The sequence below is a fragment of the Oncorhynchus masou genome, chromosome 12 (genome assembly GCF_036934945.1).
Source record: "Oncorhynchus masou masou isolate Uvic2021 chromosome 12, UVic_Omas_1.1, whole genome shotgun sequence".
In the NCBI taxonomy this organism is placed as follows: Eukaryota; Metazoa; Chordata; class Actinopteri; order Salmoniformes; family Salmonidae; genus Oncorhynchus; species Oncorhynchus masou.
In genome coordinates this window covers 86,289,970-86,315,035 of record NC_088223.1, presented here as the reverse complement: position 1 = coordinate 86,315,035, position 25,066 = coordinate 86,289,970, and the positions used below count along the sequence as shown (strand labels likewise).

Here is a 25,066-nt window from a genome sequence, read left to right as displayed (position 1 = left end):
TGTCTAATAAGTTACAGCCACTCCTCACCTGTCTAATAAGTTACAGCCACTCCTCACCTGTCTAATAAGTTACAGCCACTCCTCATCTGTCTAATAAGTTACAGCCACTCCTCACCTGTCTAATAAGTTACAGCCACTCCCTGCCTGTCTAATAAGTTACAGCCACTCCTCACCTGTCTAATAAGTTACAGCCACTCCTCACCTGTCTAATAAGTTACAGCCACTCCTCACCTGTCTAATAAGTTACAGCCACTCCTCACCTGTCTAATAAGTTACAGCCACTCCTCACCTGTCTAATAAGTTACAGCCACTCCTCACCTGTCTAATAAGTTACAGCCACTCCTCACCTGTCTAATAAGTTACAGCCACTCCTCACCTGTCTAATAAGTTACAGCCACTCCTCACCTGTCTAATAAGTTACAGCCACTCCCTCATCTGTCTAATAAGTTACAGCCACTCCCTCACCTGTCTAATAAGTTACAGCCACTCCTCACCTGTCTAATAAGTTACAGCCACTCCTCACCTGTCTAATAAGTTACAGCCACTCCTCACCTGTCTAATAAGTTACAGCCACTCCTCACCTGTCTAATAAGTTACAGCCACTCCTCACCTGTCTAATAAGTTACAGCCACTCCCTGTCTAATAAGTTACAGCCACTCCCTGTCCTGTCTAATAAGTTACAGCCACTCCTCACCTGTCTAATAAGTTACATAAGTTACAGCCACTCCTCACCTGTCTGTCTCCTCACCTGTCTAATAAGTTACAGCCACTCCTCACCTGTCTAATAAGTTACAGCCACTCCTCATCTGTCTAATAAGTTACAGCCACTCCTCACCTGTCTAATAAGTTACAGCCACTCCTCACCTGTCTAATAAGTTACAGCCACTCCTCACCTGTCTAATAAGTTACAGCCACCTCCTCACTGTCTAATAAGTTACAGCCACTCCTCATCTGTCTAATAAGTTACAGCCACTCCTCACCTGTCTAATAAGTTACAGCCACTCCTCACCTGTCTAATAAGTTACAGCCACTCCTCACCTGTCTAATAAGTTACAGCCACTCCTCACCTGTCTAATAAGTTACAGCCACTCCTCACCTGTCTAATAAGTTACAGCCACTCCTCATCTGTCTAATAAGTTACAGCCACTCCTCACCTGTCTAATAAGTTACAGCCACTCCTCACTGTCTAATAAGTTACAGCCACTCCTCACCTGTCTAATAAGTTACAGCCACTCCTCACCTGTCTAATAAGTTACAGCCACTCCTCACCTGTCTAATAAGTTACAGCCACTCCTCACCTGTCTAATAAGTTACAGCCACTCCTCTGCCTGTCTAATAAGTTACAGCCACTCCTCACCTGTCTAATAAGTTACAGCCACTCCTCACCTGTCTAATAAGTTACAGCCACTCCTCACCTGTCTAATAAGTTACAGCCACTCCTCACCTGTCTAATAAGTTACAGCCACTCCTCACCTGTCTAATAAGTTACAGCCACTCCTCACCTGTCTAATAAGTTACAGCCACTCCTCAATCTAATAAGTTACAGCCACTCCTCACCTGTCTAATAAGTTACAGCCACTCCTCACCTGTCTAATAAGTTACAGCCACTCCTCACCTGTCTAATAAGTTACAGCCACTCCTCACCTGTCTAATAAGTTACAGCCACTCCTCACCTGTCTAATAAGTTACAGCCACTCCTCACCTGTCTAATAAGTTACAGCCACTCCTCACCTGTCTAATAAGTTACAGCCACTCCTCACCTGTCTAATAAGTTACAGCCACTCCTCACCTGTCTAATAAGTTACAGCCACTCCTCACCTGTCTAATAAGTTACAGCCACTCCTCACCTGTCTAATAAGTTACAGCCACTCCTCACCTAAGTTACAGCCACTCCTCACCTGTCTAATAAGTTACAGCCACTCCCACCTGTCTAATAAGTTACAGCCACTCCTCACCTGTCTAATAAGTTACAGCCACTCCTCATCTGTCTAATAAGTTACAGCCACTCCTCACCTGTCTAATAAGTTACAGCCACTCCTCACCTGTCTAATAAGTTACAGCCACTCCTCACCTGTCTAATAAGTTACAGCCACTCCTCACCTGTCTAATAAGTTACAGCCACTCCTCACCTGTCTAATAAGTTACAGCCACTCCTCACCTGTCTAATAAGTTACAGCTGTCTAATAAGTTACAGCCACTCCTCACCTGTCTAATAAGTTACAGCCACTCCTCACCTGTCTAATAAGTTACAGCCACTCCTCACCTGTCTAATAAGTTACAGCCACTCCTCACCTGTCTAATAAGTTACAGCCACTCCTCACCTGTCTAATAAGTTACAGCCACTCCTCACCTGTCTAATAAGTTACAGCCACTCCTCACCTGTCTAATAAGTTACAGCCACTCCTCACCTGTCTAATAAGTTACAGCCACTCCTCACCTGTCTAATAAGTTACAGCCACTCCTCACCTGTCTAATAAGTTACAGCCACTCCTCACCTGTCTAATAAGTTACAGCCACTCCCACCTGTCTAATAAGTTACAGCCACTCCTCACCTGTCTATTAAGTTACAGCCACTCCCTGCCTGTCTAATAAGTTACAGCCACTCCTCACCTGTCTAATAAGTTACAGCCACTCCTCACCTGTCTAATAAGTTACAGCCACTCCTCACCTGTCTAATAAGTTACAGCCACTCCTCACCTGTCTAATAAGTTACAGCCACTCCTCACCTGTCTAATAAGTTACAGCCACTCCTCATCTGTCTAATAAGTTACAGCCACTCCTCACCTGTCTAATAAGTTACAGCCACTCCTCACCTGTCTAATAAGTTACAGCCACTACCCTCCTGTCTAATAAGTTACAGCCACTCCTCGCCTGTCTAATAAGTTACAGCCACTCCTCACCTGTCTAATAAGTTACAGCCACTCCTCACCTGTCTAATAAGTTACAGCCACTCCTCACCTGTCTAATAAGTTACAGCCACTCCTCACCTGTCTAATAAGTTACAGCCACTCCTCACCTGTCTAATAAGTTACAGCCACTCCTCACCTGTCTAATAAGTTACAGCCACTCCTCACCTGTCTAATAAGTTACAGCCACTCCTCACCTGTCTAATAAGTTACAGCCACTCCTCACCAGTCTAATAAGTTACAGCCACTCCTCATCTGTCTAATAAGTTACAGCCACTCCTCACCTGTCTAATAAGTTACAGCCACTCCTCACCTGTCTAATAAGTTACAGCCACTCCTCACCTGTCTAATAAGTTACAGCCACTCCTCACCTGTCTGATAAGTTACAGCCACTCCTCATCTGTCTAATAAGTTACAGCCACTCCTCACCTGTCTAATAAGTTACAGCCACTCCTCACCTGTCTAATAAGTTACAGCCACTCCTCATCTGTCTAATAAGTTACAGCCACTCCTCACCTGTCTAATAAGTTACAATAAGCCACTCCTCACCTGTCTAATAAGTTACAGCCACTCCTCACCTGTCTAATAAGTTACAGCCACTCCTCACCTGTCTAATAAGTTACAGCCACTCCTCACCTGTCTAATAAGTTACAGCCACTCCTCACCTGTCTAATAAGTTACAGCCACTCCCTGTTACAGCTGTCTAATAAGTTACAGCCACTCCTCACCTGTCTAATAAGTTACAGCCACTCCTCACCTGTCTAATAAGTTACAGCCACTCCTCACCTGTCTAATAAGTTACAGCCACTCCTCACCTGTCTAATAAGTTACAGCCACTCCTCACCTGTCTAATAAGTTACAGCCACTCCTCACCTGTCTAATAAGTTACAGCCACTCCTCATCTGTCTAATAAGTTACAGCCACTCCTCATCTGTCTAATAAGTTACAGCCACTCCTCACCTGTCTAATAAGTTACAGCCACTCCTCACCTGTCTAATAAGTTACAGCCACTCCTCATCTGTCTAATAAGTTACAGCCACTCCTCACCTGTCTAATAAGTTACAGCCACTCCTCGCCTGTCTAATAAGTTACAGCCACTCCCTGCCTGTCTAATAAGTTACAGCCACTCCTCACCTGTCTAATAAGTTACAGCCACTCCTCACCTGTCTAATAAGTTACAGCCACTCCTCACCTGTCTAATAAGTTACAGCCACTCCTCACCTGTCTAATAAGTTACAGCCACTCCTCACCTGTCTAATAAGTTACAGCCACTCCTCACCTGTCTAATAAGTTACAGCCACTCCTCACCTGTCTAATAAGTTACAGCCACTCCTCATCTGTCTAATAAGTTACAGCCACTCCTCATCTGTCTAATAAGTTACAGCCACTCCTCACCTGTCTAATAAGTTACAGCCACTCCTCCTGTCTAATAAGTTACCCACTCCCTGTGTCTAATAAGTTACAGCCCTCACCTCCTTACAGCCACTCCTCACCTCTAATAAGTTACAGCCACTCCTCACCTGTCTAATAAGTTACAGCCACTCCTCACCTGTCTAATAAGTTACAGCCACTCCTCACCTGTCTAATAAGTTACAGCCACTCCTCACCTGTCTAACAGCCACTAAGTTACAGCCACTCCTCACCTGTCTAATAAGTTACAGCCACTCCTCACCTGTCTAATAAGTTACAGCCACTCCTCACCTGTCTAATAAGTTACAGCCACTCCTCATCTGTCTAATAAGTTACAGCCACTCCTCACCTGTCTAATAAGTTACAGCCACTCCTCACCTGTCTAATAAGTTACAGCCACTCCCTGCCTGTCTAATAAGTTACAGCCACTCCTCACCTGTCTAATAAGTTACAGCCACTCCTCACCTGTCTAATAAGTTACAGCCACTCCTCACCTGTCTAATAAGTTACAGCCACTCCTCACCTGTCTAATAAGTTACAGCCACTCCTCACCTGTCTAATAAGTTACAGCCACTCCTCACCTGTCTAATAAGTTACAGCCACTCCTCATCTGTCTAATAAGTTACAGCCACTCCTCACCTGTCTAATAAGTTACAGCCACTCCTCACCTGTCTAATAAGTTACAGCCACTCCTCACCTGTCTAATAAGTTACAGCCACTCCTCACCTGTCTAATAAGTTACAGCCACTCCTCGCCTGTCTAATAAGTTACAGCCACTCCTCACCTGTCTAATAAGTTACAGCCACTCCTCATCTGTCTAATAAGTTACAGCCACTCCTCATCTGTCTAATAAGTTACAGCCACTTCACCTGTCTACAGCCACTCCTCACCTGTCTAATAAGTTACAGCCACTCCTCACCTGTCTAATAAGTTACAGCCACTCCTCACCTGTCTAATAAGTTACAGCCACTCCTCATCTGTCTAATAAGTTACAGCCACTCCTCATCTGTCCTGTCTAATAAGTTACAGCCACTCCTCAATAAGTTACTGTCTAATAAGTTACAGCCACTCCTCACCTGTCTAATAAGTTACAGCCACTCCTCACCTGTCTAATAAGTTACAGCCACTCCTCACCTGTCTAGTAAGTTACAGCCACTCCTCACCTGTCTAATAAGTTACAGCCACTCCTCACCAGTCTGATAAGTTACAGCCACTCCTCATCTGTCTAATAAGTTACAGCCACTCCTCACCTGTCTAATAAGTTACAGCCACTCCTCACCTGTCTAATAAGTTACAGCCACTCCTCATCTGTCTAATAAGTTACAGCCACTCCTCATCTGTCTAATAAGTTACAGCCACTCCTCACCTGTCTAATAAGTTACAGCCACTCCTCACCTGTCTAATAAGTTACAGCCACTCCTCACCTGTCTAATAAGTTACAGCCACTCCTCACCAGTCTAATAAGTTACAGCCACTCCTCACCTGTCTAATAAGTTACAGCCACTCCTCACCTGTCTAATAAGTTACAGCCACTCCTCACCTGTCTAATAAGTTACAGCCACTCCTCACCTGTCTAATAAGTTACAGCCACTCCTCACCTGTCTAATAAGTTACAGCCACTCCTCACCTGTCTAATAAGTTACAGCCACTCCTCACCTGTCTAATAAGTTACAGCCACTCCTCATCTGTCTAATAAGTTACAGCCACTCCTCACCTGTCTAATAAGTTACAGCCACTCCTCACCTGTCTAATAAGTTACAGCCACTCCTCACCTGTCTAATAAGTTACAGCCACTCCTCACCTGTCTAATAAGTTACAGCCACTCCTCACCTGTCTAATAAGTTACAGCCACTCCCTGCCTGTCTAATAAGTTACAGCCACTCCTGTGTCTAATAAGTTACAGCCACTCCTCACCTGTCTAATAAGTTACAGCCACTCCTGTCACAGCCACTGTGTCTAATAAGTTACAGCCACTCCTCACCTGTCTAATAAGTTACAGCCACTCCTCATCTGTCTAATAAGTTACAGCCACTCCTCACCTGTCTAATAAGTTACAGCCACTCCTCATCTGTCTAATAAGTTACAGCCACTCCTCACCTGTCTAATAAGTTACAGCCACTCCTCACCTGTCTAATAAGTTACAGCCACTCCTCATCTGTCTAATAAGTTACAGCCACTCCTCATCTGTCTAATAAGTTACAGCCACTCCTCACCTGTCTAATAAGTTACAGCCACTCCTCACCTGTCTAATAAGTTACAGCCACTCCTGTCTAATAAGTTACAGCCACTCCTCACCTGTCTAATAAGTTACAGCCACTCCTCACCTGTCTAATAAGTTACAGCCACTCCTCACCTGTCTAATAAGTTACAGCCACTCCTCACCTGTCTAATAAGTTACAGCCACTCCTCACCTGTCTAATAAGTTACAGCCACTCCTCACCTGTCTAATAAGTTACAGCCACTCCTCACCTGTCTAATAAGTTACAGCCACTCCTCACCTGTCTAATAAGTTACAGCCACTCCTCACCTGTCTAATAAGTTACAGCCACTCCTCACCTGTCTAATAAGTTACAGCCACTCCCTCACCTGTCTAATAAGTTACAGCCACTCCTCACCTGTCTAATAAGTTACAGCCACTCCTCATCTGTCTAATAAGTTACAGCCACTCCTCACCTGTCTAATAAGTTACAGCCACTCCTCACCTGTCTAATAAGTTACAGCCACTCCTCACCTGTCTAATAAGTTACAGCCACTCCTCACCTGTCTAATAAGTTACAGCCACTCCTCACCTGTCTAATAAGTTACAGCCACTCCTCACCTGTCTAATAAGTTACAGCCACTCCTCACCTGTCTAATAAGTTACAGCCACTCCTCACCTGTCTAATAAGTTACAGCCACTCCCTCACCTGTCTAATAAGTTACAGCCACTCCTCACCTGTCTAATAAGTTACAGCCACTCCTCACCTGTCTAATAAGTTACAGCCACTCCTCCTGTCTAATAAGTTACAGCCACTCCTCAATAAGTTACAGCCACTCCTCCCTGTCTAATAAGTTACAGCCACTCCTCACCTGTCTAATAAGTTACAGCCACTCCTCACTGTCTAATAAGTTACAGCCACTCCTCACCTGTCTAATAAGTTACAGCCACTCCTCACCTGTCTAATAAGTTACAGCCACTCCTCACCTGTCTAATAAGTTACAGCCACTCCTCACCTGTCTAATAAGTTACAGCCACTCCTCATCCTGTCTAATAAGTTACAGCCACTCCTCATCTGTCTAATAAGTTACAGCCACTCCTCACCTGTCTAATAAGTTACAGCCACTCCTCACCTGTCTAATAAGTTACAGCCACTCCTCACCTGTCTAATAAGTTACAGCCACTCCTCACCTGTCTAATAAGTTACAGCCACTCCTCGCCTGTCTAATAAGTTACAGCCACTCCTCATCTGTCTAATAAGTTACAGCCACTCCTCACAGCTGTCTAATAAGTTACAGCCACTCCTCATCTGTCTAATAAGTTACAGCCACTCCTCACCTGTCTAATAAGTTACAGCCACTCCTCACCTGTCTAATAAGTTACAGCCACTCCTCACCTGTCTAATAAGTTACAGCCACTCCCTGCCTGTCTAATAAGTTACAGCCACTCCTCATCTGTCTAATAAGTTACAGCCACTCCTCATCTGTCTAATAAGTTACAGCCACTCCTGTCTAATAAGTTACCTGTCTAATAAGTTACAGCCACTCCCTCCTGTCTAATAAGTTACAGCCACTCCTCGTGTCTAATAAGTTACAGCCACTCCTCACCTGTCTAATAAGTTACAGCCACTCCTCACCTGTCTAATAAGTTACAGCCACTCCTCACCTGTCTAATAAGTTACAGCCACTCCTCATCTGTCTAATAAGTTACAGCCACTCCTCATCTGTCTAATAAGTTACAGCCACTCCTCACCTGTCTAATAAGTTACAGCCACTCCTCACCTGTCTAATAAGTTACAGCCACTCCTCACCTGTCTAATAAGTTACAGCCACTCCTCACCTGTCTAATAAGTTACAGCCACTCCTCACCTGTCTAATAAGTTACAGCCACTCCTCACCTGTCTAATAAGTTACAGCCACTCCTCACCTGTCTAATAAGTTACAGCCACTCCTCACCTGTCTAATAAGTTACAGCCACTCCTCATCTGTCTAAAAGTTACAGCCACTCCTCACCTGTCTAATAAGTTACAGCCACTCCTCATCTGTCTAATAAGTTACAGCCACTCCTCACCTGTCTAATAAGTTACAGCCACTCCTCACCTGTCTAATAAGTTACAGCCACTCCTCACCTGTCTAGTAAGTTACAGCCACTCCTCACCTGTCTAATAAGTTACAGCCACTCCTCACCAGTCTGATAAGTTACAGCCACTCCTCATCTGTCTAATAAGTTACAGCCACTCCTCACCTGTCTAATAAGTTACAGCCACTCCTCACCTGTCTAATAAGTTACAGCCACTCCCTCCTGTCTAATAAGTTACAGCCACCTGTCTAATAAGTTACAGCCACTCCTCACCTGTCTAATAAGTTACAGCCACTCCTCATCTGTCTAATAAGTTACAGCCACTCCTCACCTGTCTAATAAGTTACAGCCACTCCTCACCTGTCTAATAAGTTACAGCCACTCCTCATCTGTCTAATAAGTTACAGCCACTCCTCATCTGTCTAATAAGTTACAGCCACTCCCTGCCTGTCTAATAAGTTACAGCCACTCCTCACCTGTCTAATAAGTTACAGCCACTCCTCACCTGTCTAATAAGTTACAGCCACTCCTCACCTGTCTAATAAGTTACAGCCACTCCTCACCTGTCTAATAAGTTACAGCCACTCCTCATCTGTCTAATAAGTTACAGCCACTCCTCACCTGTCTAATAAGTTACAGCCACTCCTCACCTGTCTAATAAGTTACAGCCACTCCTGTCTAATAAGTTACTCCTCATCTGTCTAATAAGTTACAGCCACTCCTCACCTGTCTAATAAGTTACAGCCACTCCTCACCTGTCTAATAAGTTACAGCCACTCCTCATCTGTCTAATAAGTTACAGCCACTCCTCACCTGTCTAATAAGTTACAGCCACTCCCATCTGTCTAATAAGTTAAGTTACTGTCTAATAAGTTACAGCCACTCCTCACCTGTCTAATAAGTTACAGCCACTCCTCACCTGTCTAATAAGTTACAGCCACTCCTCACCTGTCTAATAAGTTACAGCCACTCCTCACCTGTCTAATAAGTTACAGCCACTCCTCACCTGTCTAATAAGTTACAGCCACTCCTCAATAAGTTACAGCCACTCCTCACCTGTCTAATAAGTTACAGCCACTCCTCATCCTGTCTAATAAGTTACAGCCACTCCTCACCTGTCTAATAAGTTACAGCCACTCCCTGTCTAATAAGCCTGTCTAATAAGTTACAGCCACTCCCTGCCTGTCTAATAAGTTACAGCCACTCCTCACCTGTCTAATAAGTTACAGCCACTCCTCACCTGTCTAATAAGTTACAGCCACTCCTCACCTGTCTAATAAGTTACAGCCACTCCTCACCTGTCTAATAAGTTACAGCCACTCCTCACCTGTCTAATAAGTTACAGCCACTCCTCACCTGTCTAATAAGTTACAGCCACTCCTCATCTGTCTAATAAGTTACAGCCACTCCTCACCTGTCTAATAAGTTACAGCCACTCCTCACCTGTCTAATAAGTTACAGCCACTCCTCACCTGTCTAATAAGTTACAGCCACTCCTCACCTGTCTAATAAGTTACAGCCACTCCTCACCTGTCTAATAAGTTACAGCCACTCCCTCACCTGTCTAATAAGTTACAGCCACTCCTCACCTGTCTAATAAGTTACAGCCACTCCTCACCTGTCTAATAAGTTACAGCCACTCCTCACCTGTCTAATAAGTTACAGCCACTCCTCATCTGTCTAATAAGTTACAGCCACTCCTCATCTGTCTAATAAGTTACAGCCACTCCTCACCTGTCTAATAAGTTACAGCCACTTACCTCACCTGTCTAATAAGTTACAGCCACTCCTCACCTGTCTAATAAGTTACAGCCACTCCTCATCTGTCTAATAAGTTACAGCCACTCCTCACCTGTCTAATAAGTTACAGCCACTCCCTCACCTGTCTAATAAGTTACAGCCACTCCTCATCTGTCTAATAAGTTACAGCCACTCCTCATCTGTCTAATAAGTTACAGCCACTCCTCACCTGTCTAATAAGTTACAGCCACTCCTCATCTGTCTAATAAGTTACAGCCACTCCTCACCTGTCTAATAAGTTACAGCCACTCCTCGCCTGTCTAATAAGTTACAGCCACTCCCTCACCTGTCTAATAAGTCTAATAAGTTACAGCCACTCCTGCCTGTCTAATAAGTTACAGCCACTCCTCACCTGTCTAATAAGTTACAGCCACTCCTCACCTGTCTAATAAGTTACAGCCACTCCTCACCTGTCTAATAAGTTACAGCCACTCCTCACCTGTCTAATAAGTTACAGCCACTCCCTGCCTGTCTAATAAGTTACAGCCACTCCTCATCTGTCTAATAAGTTACAGCCACTCCTCATCTGTCTAATAAGTTACAGCCACTCCTCACCTGTCTAATAAGTTACAGCCACTCCTCACCTGTCTAATAAGTTACAGCCACTCCTCATCTGTCTAATAAGTTACAGCCACTCCTCACCTGTCTAATAAGTTACAGCCACTCCTCACCTGTCTAATAAGTTACAGCCACTCCTCACCTGTCTAATAAGTTACAGCCACTCCTCACCTGTCTAATAAGTTACAGCCACTCCTCACCTGTCTAATAAGTTACAGCCACTCCTCATCTGTCTAATAAGTTACAGCCACTCCTCACCTGTCTAATAAGTTACAGCCACTCCTCACCTGTCTAATAAGTTACAGCCACTCCTCACCTGTCTAATAAGTTACAGCCACTCCTCATCTGTCTAATAAGTTACAGCCACTCCTCACCTGTCTAATAAGTTACAGCCACTCCTCATCTGTCTAATAAGTTACAGCCACTCCTCATCTGTCTAATAAGTTACAGCCACTCCTCACCTGTCTAATAAGTTACAGCCACTCCTCATCTGTCTAATAAGTTACAGCCACTCCTCACCTGTCTAATAAGTTACAGCCACTCCTCATCTGTCTAATAAGTTACAGCCACTCCTCACCTGTCTAATAAGTTACAGCCACTCCTCACCTGTCTAGTAAGTTACAGCCACTCCACATCTGTGTCTAATAAGTTACAGCCACTCCTCACCTGTCTGATAAGTTACAGCCACTCCTCACCTGTCTAATAAGTTACAGCCACTCCTCACCTGTCTAATAAGTTACAGCCACTCCTCACCTGTCTAATAAGTTACAGCCACTCCTCACCTGTCTAATAAGTTACAGCCACTCCTCGCCTGTCTAATAAGTTACAGCCACTCCTCATCTGTCTAATAAGTTACAGCCACTCCTCATCTGTCTAATAAGTTACAGCCACTCCTCACCTGTCTAATAAGTTACAGCCACTCCCTGCCTGTCTAATAAGTTACAGCCACTCCCACCTGTCTAATAAGTTACAGCCACTCCCTCGCCTGTCTAATAAGTTACAGCCACTCCTCACCTGTCTAATAAGTTACAGCCACTCCTCACCTGTCTAATAAGTTACAGCCACTCCTCACCTGTCTAATAAGTTACAGCCACTCCTCACCTGTCTAATAAGTTACAGCCACTCCTCATCTGTCTAATAAGTTACAGCCACTCCTCACCTGTCTAATAAGTTACAGCCACTCCTCACCTGTCTAATAAGTTACAGCCACTCCTCACCTGTCTAATAAGTTACAGCCACTCCTCATCTGTCTAATAAGTTACAGCCACTCCTCACCTGTCTAATAAGTTACAGCCACTCCTCATCTGTCTAATAAGTTACAGCCACTCCTCACCTGTCTAATAAGTTACAGCCACTCCTCACCTGTCTAATAAGTTACAGCCACTCCTCACCTGTCTAATAAGTTACAGCCACTCCTCACCTGTCTAATAAGTTACAGCCACTCCTCACCTGTCTAATAAGTTACAGCCACTCCTCACCTGTCTAATAAGTTACAGCCACTCCTCATCTGTCTAATAAGTTACAGCCACTCCTCACCTGTCTAATAAGTTACAGCCACTCCTCACCTGTCTAATAAGTTACAGCCACTCCTCACCTGTCTAATAAGTTACAGCCACTCCTCACCTGTCTAATAAGTTACAGCCACTCCTCACCTGTCTAATAAGTTACAGCCACTCCTCACCTGTCTAATAAGTTACAGCCACTCCTCATGTCTAATAAGTTACAGCCACTGTCTAATAAGTTACAGCCACTCCTCACCTGTCTAATAAGTTACAGCCACTCCCACCTGTCTAATAAGTTACAGCCACTCCCTGCCTGTCTAATAAGTTACAGCCACTCCTCACCTGTCTAATAAGTTACAGCCACTCCTCGCCTGTCTAATAAGTTACAGCCACTCCTCATCTGTCTAATAAGTTACAGCCACTCCTCACCTGTCTAATAAGTTACAGCCACTCCTCATCTGTCTAATAAGTTACAGCCTCTCCTCACCTGTCTAATAAGTTACAGCCACTCCTCACCTGTCTAATAAGTTACAGCCACTCCTCACCTGTCTAATAAGTTACAGCCACTCCTCACCTGTCTAATAAGTTACAGCCACTCCTCACCTGTCTAATAAGTTACAGCCACTCCTCACCTGTCTAATAAGTTACAGCCACTCCTCACCTGTCTAATAAGTTACAGCCACTCCTCACCTGTCTAATAAGTTACAGCCACTCCTCACCTGTCTAATAAGTTACAGCCACTCCTCACCTGTCTAATAAGTTACAGCCACTCCCTGGCTGTCTAATAAGTTACAGCCACTCCTCACCTGTCTAATAAGTTACAGCCACTCCTCACCTGTCTAATAAGTTACAGCCACTCCTCACCTGTCTAATAAGTTACAGCCACTCCTCACCTGTCTAATAAGTTACAGCCACTCCTCATCTGTCTAATAAGTTACAGCCACTCCTCACCTGTCTAATAAGTTACAGCCACTCCTCACCTGTCTAATAAGTTACAGCCACTCCTCACCTGTCTAATAAGTTACAGCCACTCCTCACCTGTCTAATAAGTTACAGCCACTCCTCATCTGTCTAATAAGTTACAGCCACTCCTCACCTGTCTAATAAGTTACAGCCACTCCTCACCTGTCTAATAAGTTACAGCCACTCCTCACCTGTCCTGTCTAATAAGTTACAGCCACTCCTCACCTGTCTAATAAGTTACAGCCACTCCTCACCTGTCTAATAAGTTACAGCCACTCCTCACCTCTAATAAGTTACAGCCACTCCTCACCTGTCTAATAAGTTACAGCCACTCCTCACCTGTCTAATAAGTTACAGCCACTCCTCACCTGTCTAATAAGTTACAGCCACTCCTCACCTGTCTAATAAGTTACAGCCACTCCCTGCCTGTCTAATAAGTTACAGCCACTCCTCACCTGTCTAATAAGTTACAGCCACTCCTCACCTGTCTAATAAGTTACAGCCACTCCTCATCTGTCTAATAAGTTACAGCCACTCCTCACCTGTCTAATAAGTTACAGCCACTCCTCACCTGTCTAATAAGTTACAGCCACTCCTCACCTGTCTAATAAGTTACAGCCACTCCTCACCTGTCTAATAAGTTACAGCCACTCCTCACCTGTCTAATAAGTTACAGCCACTCCTCATCTGTCTAATAAGTTACAGCCACTCCTCATCTGTCTAATAAGTTACAGTTCCTCACCTGTCTACTAAGTTACAGCCACTCCTGCCTGTCTAATAAGTTACAGCCACTCCTCACCTGTCTAATAAGTTACAGCCACTCCTCACCTGTCTAATAAGTTACAGCCACTCCTCACCTGTCTAATAAGTTACAGCCACTCCTCACCTGTCTAATAAGTTACAGCCACTCCTCACCTGTCTAATAAGTTACAGCCACTCCTCACCTGTCTAATAAGTTACAGCCACTCCTCACCTGTCTAATAAGTTACAGCCACTCCTCACCTGTCTAATAAGTTACAGCCACTCCTCACCTGTCTAATAAGTTACAGCCACTCCTCACCTGTCTAATAAGTTACAGCCACTCCTCACCTGTCTAATAAGTTACAGCCACTCCTCACCTGTCTAATAAGTTACAGCCACTCCTCACCTGTCTAATATGTTACAGCCACTCCTCACCTGTCTAATAAGTTACAGCCACTCCTCACCTGTCTAATAAGTTACAGCCACTCCCTGCCTGTCTAATAAGTTACAGCCACTCCTCACCTGTCTAATAAGTTACAGCCACTCCTCATCTGTCTAATAAGTTACAGCCACTCCTCACCTGTCTAATAAGTTACAGCCACTCCTCACCTGTCTAATAAGTTACAGCCACTCCTCTAATAAGTTACCTGTCTAATAAGTTACAGCCACTCCCTGCCTGTCTAATAAGTTACAGCCACTCCTCATCTGTCTAATAAGTTACAGCCACTCCTCACCTGTCTAATAAGTTACAGCCACTCCTCACCTGTCTAATAAGTTACAGCCACTCCTCATCTGTCTAATAAGTTACAGCCACTCCTCATCTGTCTAATAAGTTACAGCCACTCCTCACCTGTCTAATAAGTTACAGCCACTCCTCACCTGTCTAATAAGTTACAGCCACTCCTCACCTGTCTAATAAGTTACAGCCACTCCTCACCTGTCTAATAAGTTACAGCCACTCCTCACCTGTCTAATAAGTTACAGCCACTCCTCATCTGTCTAATAAGTTACAGCCACTCCTCACCTGTCTAATAAGTTACAGCCACTCCTCACCTGTCTAATAAGTTACAGCCACTCCCTGCCTGTCTAATAAGTTACAGCCACTCCTCGCCTGTCTAATAAGTTACAGCCACTCCTCTGCCTGTCTAATAAGTTACAGCCACTCCTCGCCTGTCTAATAAGTTACAGCCACTCCTCACCTGTCTAGTAAGTTACAGCCACTCCTCACCTGTCTAATAAGTTACAGCCACTCCTCACCTGTCTAATAAGTTACAGCCACTCCCTGCCTGTCTAATAAGTTACAGCCACTCCTCATCCTGTCTAATAAGTTACAGCCACTCCTCATCTGTCTAATAAGTTACAGCCACTCCTCACCTGTCTAATAAGTTACAGCCACTCCTCTGCCTGTCTAATAAGTTACAGCCACTCCTCACCTGTCTAATAAGTTACAGCCACTCCTCACCTGTCTAATAAGTTACAGCCACTCCTCACCTGTCTAATAAGTTACAGCCACTCCTCACCTGTCTAATAAGTTACAGCCACTCCTCACCAGCCACTGTCTAATAAGTTACAGCCACTCCTCACCTGTCTAATAAGTTACAGCCACTCCTCACCTGTCTAATAAGTTACAGCCACTCCTCACCTGTCTAATAAGTTACAGCCACTCCTCACCTGTCTAATAAGTTACAGCCACTCCTCACCTGTCTAATAAGTTACAGCCACTCCTCACCTGTCTAATAAGTTACAGCCACTCCTCACCTGTCTAATAAGTTACAGCCACTCCTCACCTGTCTAATAAGTTACAGCCACTCCTCACCTGTCTAATAAGTTACAGCCACTCCTCACCTGTCTAATAAGTTACAGCCACTCCTCACCTGTCTAATAAGTTACAGCCACTCCTCACCTGTCTAATAAGTTACAGCCACTCCTCATCTGTCTAATAAGTTACATAAGTTACAGCCACTCCTCACCTGTCTAATAAGTTACAGCCACTCCTCACCTGTCTAATAAGTTACAGCCACTCCTCACCTGTCTAATAAGTTACAGCCACTCCCTGCCTGTCTAATAAGTTACAGCCACTCCTCACCTGTCTAATAAGTTACAGCCACTCCTCACCTGTCTAATAAGTTACAGCCACTCCTAATAAGTTACAGCCACTCCTCATCTGTCTAATAAGTTACAGCCACTCCTCACCTGTCTAATAAGTTACAGCCACTCCTCACCTGTCTAATAAGTTACAGCCACTCCCTGCCTGTCTAATAAGTTACAGCCACTCCTCACCTGTCTAATAAGTTACAGCCACTCCTCACCTGTCTAACAAGTTACAGCCACTCCCTGCCTGTCTAATAAGTTACAGCCACTCCTCCTGTCTAATAAGTTACAGCCACTCCTCACCTGTCTAATAAGTTACAGCCACTCCTCACCTGTCTAATAAGTTACAGCCACTCCTCACCTGTCTAATAAGTTACAGCCACTCCTCACCTGTCTAATAAGTTACAGCCACTCCTGCCTGTCTAATAAGTTACAGCCACTCCTCACCTGTCTAATAAGTTACAGCCACTCCTCATCTGTCTAATAAGTTACAGCCACTCCTCATCTGTCTAATAAGTTACAGCCACTCCTCACCTGTCTAATAAGTTACAGCCACTCCTCATCTGTCTAATAAGTTACAACCACTCCTCACCTGTCTAATAAGTTACAGCCACTCCTCACCTGTCTAATAAGTTACAGCCACTCCTCACCTGTCTAATAAGTTACAGCCACTCCTCACCTGTCTAATAAGTTACAGCCACTCCTCACCTGTCTAATAAGTTACAGCCACTCCTCACCTGTCTAATAAGTTACAGCCACTCCTCACCTGTCTAATAAGTTACAGCCACTCCTCATCTGTCTAATAAGTTACAGCCACTCCTCACCTGTCTAATAAGTTACAGCCACTCCTCACCTGTCTAATAAGTTACAGCCACTCCTCACCTGTCTAATAAGTTACAGCCACTCCTCCTGTCTAATAAGTTACAGCCACTCCTCACCTGTCTAATAAGTTACAGCCACTCCTCATCTGTCTAATAAGTTACAGCCACTCCTCATCTGTCTAATAAGTTACAGCCACTCCTCACCTGTCTAATAAGTTACAGCCACTCCTCACCTGTCTAATAAGTTACAGCCACTCCTCACCAGTCTGATAAGTTACAGCCACTCCTCATCTGTCTAATAAGTTACAGCCACTCCTCACCTGTCTAATAAGTTACAGCCACTCCTCACCTGTCTAATAAGTTACAGCCACTCCTCATCTGTCTAATAAGTTACAGCCACTCCTCACCTGTCTAATAAGTTACAGCCACTCCTCACCTGTCTAATAAGTTACAGCCACTCCTCACCTGTCTAATAAGTTACAGCCACTCCTCACCTGTCTAATAAGTTACAGCCACTCCTCACCTGTCTAATAAGTTACAGCCACTCCTCATCCTGTCTAATAAGTTACAGCCACTCCTCCTGTCTAATAAGTTACAGCCACTCCTCACCTGTCTAATAAGTTACAGCCACTCCTCACCTGTCTAATAAGTTACAGCCACTCCTGCCTGTCTAATAAGTTACAGCCACTCCCTGCCTGTCTAATAAGTTACAGCCACTCCTCTGTCCTGTCTAATAAGTTACAGCCACTCCTCACCTGTCTAATAAGTTACAGCCACTCCTCACCTGTCTAATAAGTTACAGCCACTCCTCACCTGTCTAATAAGTTACAGCCACTCCTCACCTGTCTAATAAGTTACAGCCACTCCTCATCTGTCTAATAAGTTACAGCCACTCCTCACCTGTCTAATAAGTTACAGCCACTCCTCACCTGTCTAATAAGTTACAGCCACTCCTCACCTGTCTAATAAGTTACAGCCACTCCTCACCTGTCTAATAAGTTACAGCCACTCCTCATCTGTCTAATAAGTTACAGCCACTCCTCATCTGTCTAATAAGTTACAGCCACTCCTCACCTGTCTAATAAGTTACAGCCACTCCTCACCTGTCTAATAAGTTACAGCCACTCCTCACCTGTCTAATAAGTTACAGCCACTCCTCACCTGTCTAATAAGTTACAGCCACTCCTCACCTGTCTAATAAGTTACAGCCACTCCTCACCTGTCTAATAAGTTACAGCCACTCCTCATCTGTCTAATAAGTTACAGCCACTCCTCACCTGTCTAATAAGTTACAGCCACTCCTCACCTGTCTAATAAGTTACAGCCACTCCTCACCTGTCTAATAAGTTACAGCCACTCCTCACCTGTCTAATAAGTTACAGCCACTCCTCACCTGTCTAATAAGTTACAGCCACTCCTCACCTGTCTAATAAGTTACAGCCACTCCCTGGCTGTCTAATATGTTACAGCCACTCCTCACCTGTCTAATAAGTTACAGCCACTCCTCACCTGTCTAATAAGTTACAGCCACTCCCTGCCTGTCTAATAAGTTACAGCCACTCCCTGGCTGTCTAATAAGTTACAGCCACTCCTCACCTGTCTAATAAGTTACAGCCACTCCTCACCTGTCTAATAAGTTACAGCCACTCCTCACCTGTCTAATAAGTTACAGCCACTCCTCATCTGTCTAATAAGTTACAGCCACTCCCTGCCTGTCTAATAAGTTACAGCCACTCCTCACCTGTCTAATAAGTTACAGCCACTCCTCATCTGTCTAATAAGTTACAGCCACTCCTCACCTGTCTAGTAAGTTACAGCCACTCCTCACCTGTCTAATAAGTTACAGCCACTCCTCACCTGTCTAATAAGTTACAGCCACTCCTCATCTGTCTAATAAGTTACAGCCACTCCTCATCTGTCTAATAAGTTACAGCCACTCCTCACCTGTCTAATAAGTTACAGCCACTCCTCACCTGTCTAATAAGTTACAGCCACTCCTCACCTGTCTAATAAGTTACAGCCACTCCTCACCTGTCTAATAAGTTACAGCCATTCCTCATCTGTCTAATAAGTTACAGCCACTCCTCACCTGTCTAATAAGTTACAGCCACTCCTCGCCTGTCTAATAAGTTACAGCCACTCCTCACCTGTCTAGTAAGTTACAGCCACTCCTCACCTGTCTAATAAGTTACAGCCACTCCTCACCTGTCTAATAAGTTACAGCCACTCCCTGCCTGTCTAATAAGTTACAGCCACTCCTCACCTGTCTAATAAGTTACAGCCACTCCTCATCTGTCTAATAAGTTACAGCCACTCCTCATCTGTCTAATAAGTTACAGCCACTCCTCACCTGTCTAATAAGTTACAGCCACTCCTCACCTGTCTAATAAGTTACAGCCACTCCTCACCTGTCTAGTAAGTTACAGCCACTCCTCACCTGTCTAGTAAGTTACAGCCACTCCTCACCTGTCTAATAAGTTACAGCCACTCCTCACCTGTCTAGTAAGTTACAGCCACTCCTCACCTGTCTAGTAAGTTACAGCCACTCCTCACCTGTCTAATAAGTTACAGCCACTCCTCACCTGTCTAATAAGTTACAGCCACTCCTCATCTGTCTAATAAGTTACAGCCACTCCTCACCTGTCTAATAAGTTACAGCCACTCCTCACCTGTCTAATAAGTTACAGCCACTCCTCACCTGTCTAGTAAGTTACAGCCACTCCCTGCCTGTCTAATAAGTTACAGCCACTCCTCGCCTGTCTAATAAGTTACAGCCACTCCTCATCTGTCTAATAAGTTACAGCCACTCCTCATCTGTCTAATAAGTTACAGCCACTCCTCACCTGTCTAATAAGTTACAGCCACTCCTCACCTGTCTAATAAGTTACAGCCACTCCTCACCTGTCTAGTAAGTTACAGCCACTCCTCATCTGTCTAATAAGTTACAGCCACTCCTCACCTGTCTAATAAGTTACAGCCACTCCTCACCTGTCTAGTAAGTTACAGCCACTCCTCACCTGTCTAATAAGTTACAGCCACTCCTCACCTGTCTGATAAGTTACAGCCACTCCTCACCTGTCTAATAAGTTACAGCCACTCCTCACCTGTCTAGTAAGTTACAGCCACTCCTCACCTGTCTAATAAGTTACAGCCACTCCTCACCTGTCTAATAAGTTACAGCCACTCCTCACCTGTCTAATAAGTTACAGCCACTCCCTGCCTGTCTAATAAGTTACAGCCACTCCTCGCCTGTCTAATAAGTTACAGCCACTCCTCACCTGTCTAATAAGTTACAGCCACTCCCTGCCTGTCTAATAAGTTACAGCCACTCCCTGCCTGTCTAATAAGTTACAGCCACTCCTCATCTGTCTAATAAGTTACAGCCACTCCTCACCTGTCTAGTAAGTTACAGCCACTCCTCATCTGTCTAATAAGTTACAGCCACTCCTCACCTGTCTAGTAAGTTACAGCCACTCCTCATCTGTCTAATAAGTTACAGCCACTCCTCATCTGTCTAATAAGTTACAGCCACTCCTCACCTGTCTAATAAGTTACAGCCACTCCTCACCTGTCTAATAAGTTACAGCCACTCCTCACCTGTCTAATAAGTTACAGCCACTCCCTGCCTGTCTAATAAGTTACAGCCACTCCTCGCCTGTCTAATAAGTTACAGCCACTCCTCATCTGTCTAATATGTTACAGCCACTCCTCATCTGTCTAATAAGTTACAGCCACTCCTCACCTGTCTAATAAGTTACAGCCACTCCTCACCTGTCTAATAAGTTACAGCCACTCCTCACCTGTCTAATAAGTTACAGCCACTCCTCACCTGTCTAGTAAGTTACAGCCACTCCTCACCTGTCTAGTAAGTTACAGCCACTCCTCATCTGTCTAATAAGTTACAGCCACTCCTCACCTGTCTGATAAGTTACAGCCACTCCTCACCTGTCAAATAAGTTACAGCCACTCCTCACCTGTCTAGTAAGTTACAGCCACTCCTCACCTGTCTAATAAGTTACAGCCACTCCTCACCTGTCTAATAAGTTACAGCCACTCCTCGCCTGTCTAATAAGTTACAGCCACTCCCTGCCTGTCTAATAAGTTACAGCCACTCCTCGCCTGTCTAATAAGTTACAGCCACTCCTCACCTGTCTAATAAGTTACAGCCACTCCCTGCCTGTCTAATAAGTTACAGCCACTCCCTGCCTGTCTAATAAGTTACAGCCACTCCTCGCCTGTCTAATAAGTTACAGCCACTCCTCACCTGTCTAATAAGTTACAGCCACTCCTCACCTGTCTAATAAGTTACAGCCACTCCTCACCTGTCTAGTAAGTTACAGCCACTCCCTGCCTGTCTAATAAGTTACAGCCACTCCTCGCCTGTCTAATAAGTTACAGCCACTCCTCATCTGTCTAATAAGTTACAGCCACTCCTCATCTGTCTAATAAGTTACAGCCACTCCTCACCTGTCTAATAAGTTACAGCCACTCCTAGCCTGTCTAATAAGTTACAGCCACTCCTCATCTGTCTAATAAGTTACAGCCACTCCTCATCTGTCTAATAAGTTACAGCCACTCCTCACCTGTCTAATAAGTTACAGCCACTCCTCACCTGTCTAATAAGTTACAGCCACTCCTCACCTGTCTAGTAAGTTACAGCCACTCCTCACCTGTCTAGTAAGTTACAGCCACTCCTCACCTGTCTAGTAAGTTACAGCCACTCCTCATCTGTCTAATAAGTTACAGCCACTCCTCACCTGTCTGATAAGTTACAGCCACTCCTCACCTGTCTAATAAGTTACAGCCACTCCTCACCTGTCTAGTAAGTTACAGCCACTCCTCACCTGTCTAATAAGTTACAGCCACTCCTCACCTGTCTAATAAGTTACAGCCACTCCTCTGTCTAATAAGTTACAGCCACTCCCTGCCTGTCTAATAAGTTACAGCCACTCCTCGCCTGTCTAATAAGTTACAGCCACTCCTCCTGTCTAATAAGTTACAGCCACTCCTGCCTGTCTAATAAGTTACAGCCACTCCTCGCCTGTCTAATAAGTTACAGCCACTCCTCACCTGTCTAGTAAGTTACAGCCACTCCTCACCTGTCTAATAAGTTACAGCCACTCCTCACCTGTCTAGTAAGTTACAGCCACTCCCTGCCTGTCTAATAAGTTACAGCCACTCCTCGCCTGTCTAATAAGTTACAGCCACTCCTCATCTGTCTAATAAGTTACAGCCACTCCTCATCTGTCTAATAAGTTACAGCCACTCCTCACCTGTCTAATAAGTTACAGCCACTCCTCACCTGTCTAATAAGTTACAGCCACTCCTCACCTGTCTAGTAAGTTACAGCCACTCCTCACCTGTCTAGTAAGTTACAGCCACTCCTCACCTGTCTAATAAGTTACAGCCACTCCTCACCTGTCTAGTAAGTTACAGCCACTCCTCACCTGTCTAATAAGTTACAGCCACTCCTCACCTGTCTAGTAAGTTACAGCCACTCCTCACCTGTCTAATAAGTTACAGCCACTCCTCATCTGTCTAATAAGTTACAGCCACTCCTCACCTGTCTAATAAGTTACAGCCACTCCTCACCTGTCTAATAAGTTACAGCCACTCCTCACCTGTCTAATAAGTTACAGCCACTCCTCTGCCTGTCTAATAAGTTACAGCCACTCCTCATCTGTCTAATAAGTTACAGCCACTCCTCATCTGTCTAATAAGTTACAGCCACTCCTCATCTGTCTAATAAGTTACAGCCACTCCTCACCTGTCTAATAAGTTACAGCCACTCCTCACCTGTCTAATAAGTTACAGCCACTCCTCACCTGTCTAATAAGTTACAGCCACTCCCCTGCCTGTCTAAATAAGTTACAGCCACTCCCTGCCTGTCTAATAATTTACAGCCACTCCTCATCTGTCTAATAAGTTACAGCCACTCCTCACCTGTCTAGTAAGTTACAGCCACTCCTCACCTGTCTAATAAGTTACAGCCACTCCTCACCTGTCTAGTAAGTTACAGCCACTCCCTGCCTGTCTAATAAGTTACAGCCACTCCTCGCCTGTCTAATAAGTTACAGCCACTCCTCATCTGTCTAATAAGTTACAGCCACTCCTCATCTGTCTAATAAGTTACAGCCACTCCTCACCTGTCTAATAAGTTACAGCCACTCCTCACCTGTCTAATAAGTTACAGCCACTCCTCACCTGTCTAGTAAGTTACAGCCACTCCTCACCTGTCTAGTAAGTTACAGCCACTCCTCACCTGTCTAATAAGTTACAGCCACTCCTCACCTGTCTAATAAGTTACAGCCACTCCTCACCTGTCTAGTAAGTTACAGCCACTCCTCACCTGTCTAGTAAGTTACAGCCACTCCTCACCTGTCTAATAAGTTACAGCCACTCCTCATCTGTCTAATAAGTTACAGCCACTCCTCACCTGTCTAGTAAGTTACAGCCACTCCTCACCTGTCTGATAAGTTACAGCCACTCCTCACCTGTCAAATAAGTTACAGCCACTCCTCACCTGTCTAGTAAGTTACAGCCACTCCTCACCTGTCTAATAAGTTACAGCCACTCCTCACCTGTCTAATAAGTTACAGCCACTCCTCGCCTGTCTAATAAGTTACAGCCACTCCCTGCCTGTCTAATAAGTTACAGCCACTCCTCGCCTGTCTAATAAGTTACAGCCACTCCTCACCTGTCTAATAAGTTACAGCCACTCCTCACCTGTCTAATAAGTTACAGCCACTCCTCACCTGTCTAATAAGTTACAGCCACTCCTCATCTGTCTAATAAGTTACAGCCACTCCTCACCTGTCTAGTAAGTTACAGCCACTCCTCACCTGTCTAATAAGTTACAGCCACTCCTCACCTGTCTAGTAAGTTACAGCCACTCCCTGCCTGTCTAATAAGTTACAGCCACTCCTCGCCTGTCTAATAAGTTACAGCCACTCCTCATCTGTCTAATAAGTTACAGCCACTCCTCATCTGTCTAATAAGTTACAGCCACTCCTCACCTGTCTAATAAGTTACAGCCACTCCTCACCTGTCTAGTAAGTTACAGCCACTCCTCACCTGTCTAGTAAGTTACAGCCACTCCTCACCTGTCTAGTAAGTTACAGCTACTCCTCATCTGTCTAATAAGTTACAGCCACTCCTCACTTGTCTGATAAGTTACAGCCACTCCTCACCTGTCAAATAAGTTACAGCCACTCCTCACCTGTCTAGTAAGTTACAGCCACTCCTCACCTGTCTAATTCCTCACCTGTCTAATAAGTTACAGCCACTCCTCGCCTGTCTAATAAGTTACAGCCACTCCTCACCTGTCTAGTAAGTTACAGCCACTCCTCACCTGTCTAATAAGTTACAGCCACTCCTTGCCTGTCTGCACAGTAGGATACAGATGGAGAAACAAAAGGGAAGAGAGAGCCGATGGCAGTTTCTGAGAAAAACAAAAAATAGAGAAATATGGAGAGAGCAGCCAATTGGTGGTGCCAAACGACGGCACGGCCATAATGTATAATTACCTCCATTACCATCATTACTCTTGTATTGAAATGTACCCACTTTCCCTCTCCGTCTACAATTGCCCCAAAATAGCTTTGAATTTTAAATTATACATTGTGATGGAAATAGATGAACCCCCACCCTCACGCTTCTTGTCTTCTCTCACAGATTTTTTCCAGAGCACATGCTCTCGTTAGTCGTGCCACTCTATCTTTCTGAGCACTGAGTCAGCTGATGAGACGGGGGCCATCTTGACAGCCCCATATTAACTCCAATAAGAGTGGGCCATTCCTGTTTTTGTTTATGTTCTTTCCCTCCGCCTCCGCAATTACCGCAGAGTGCCTTTCAAAGCACTCATTAGGAATGCAAATAGCGTTTTCTTCACATCAACAGAGACAAGCCCTACAGCTAGTTGGTCATTTTTTATTCACATCGGTCTAAGAGCCCCTGATAGTGAATACTATATACAGGACGGCCTTAACATGCCACTGT

At 44.7% G+C, this 25,066-nt stretch overlaps 1 protein-coding gene across 3 annotated transcripts in view; it reads right to left on the bottom strand.

Moving 5' to 3' along the window:
• The window catches only part of LOC135549241 (BTB/POZ domain-containing protein KCTD16-like), a 129,146-nt gene that overhangs the window by 75,863 nt on the left and 28,217 nt on the right, over positions 1–25,066 (bottom strand). The window lies entirely within an intron of this gene.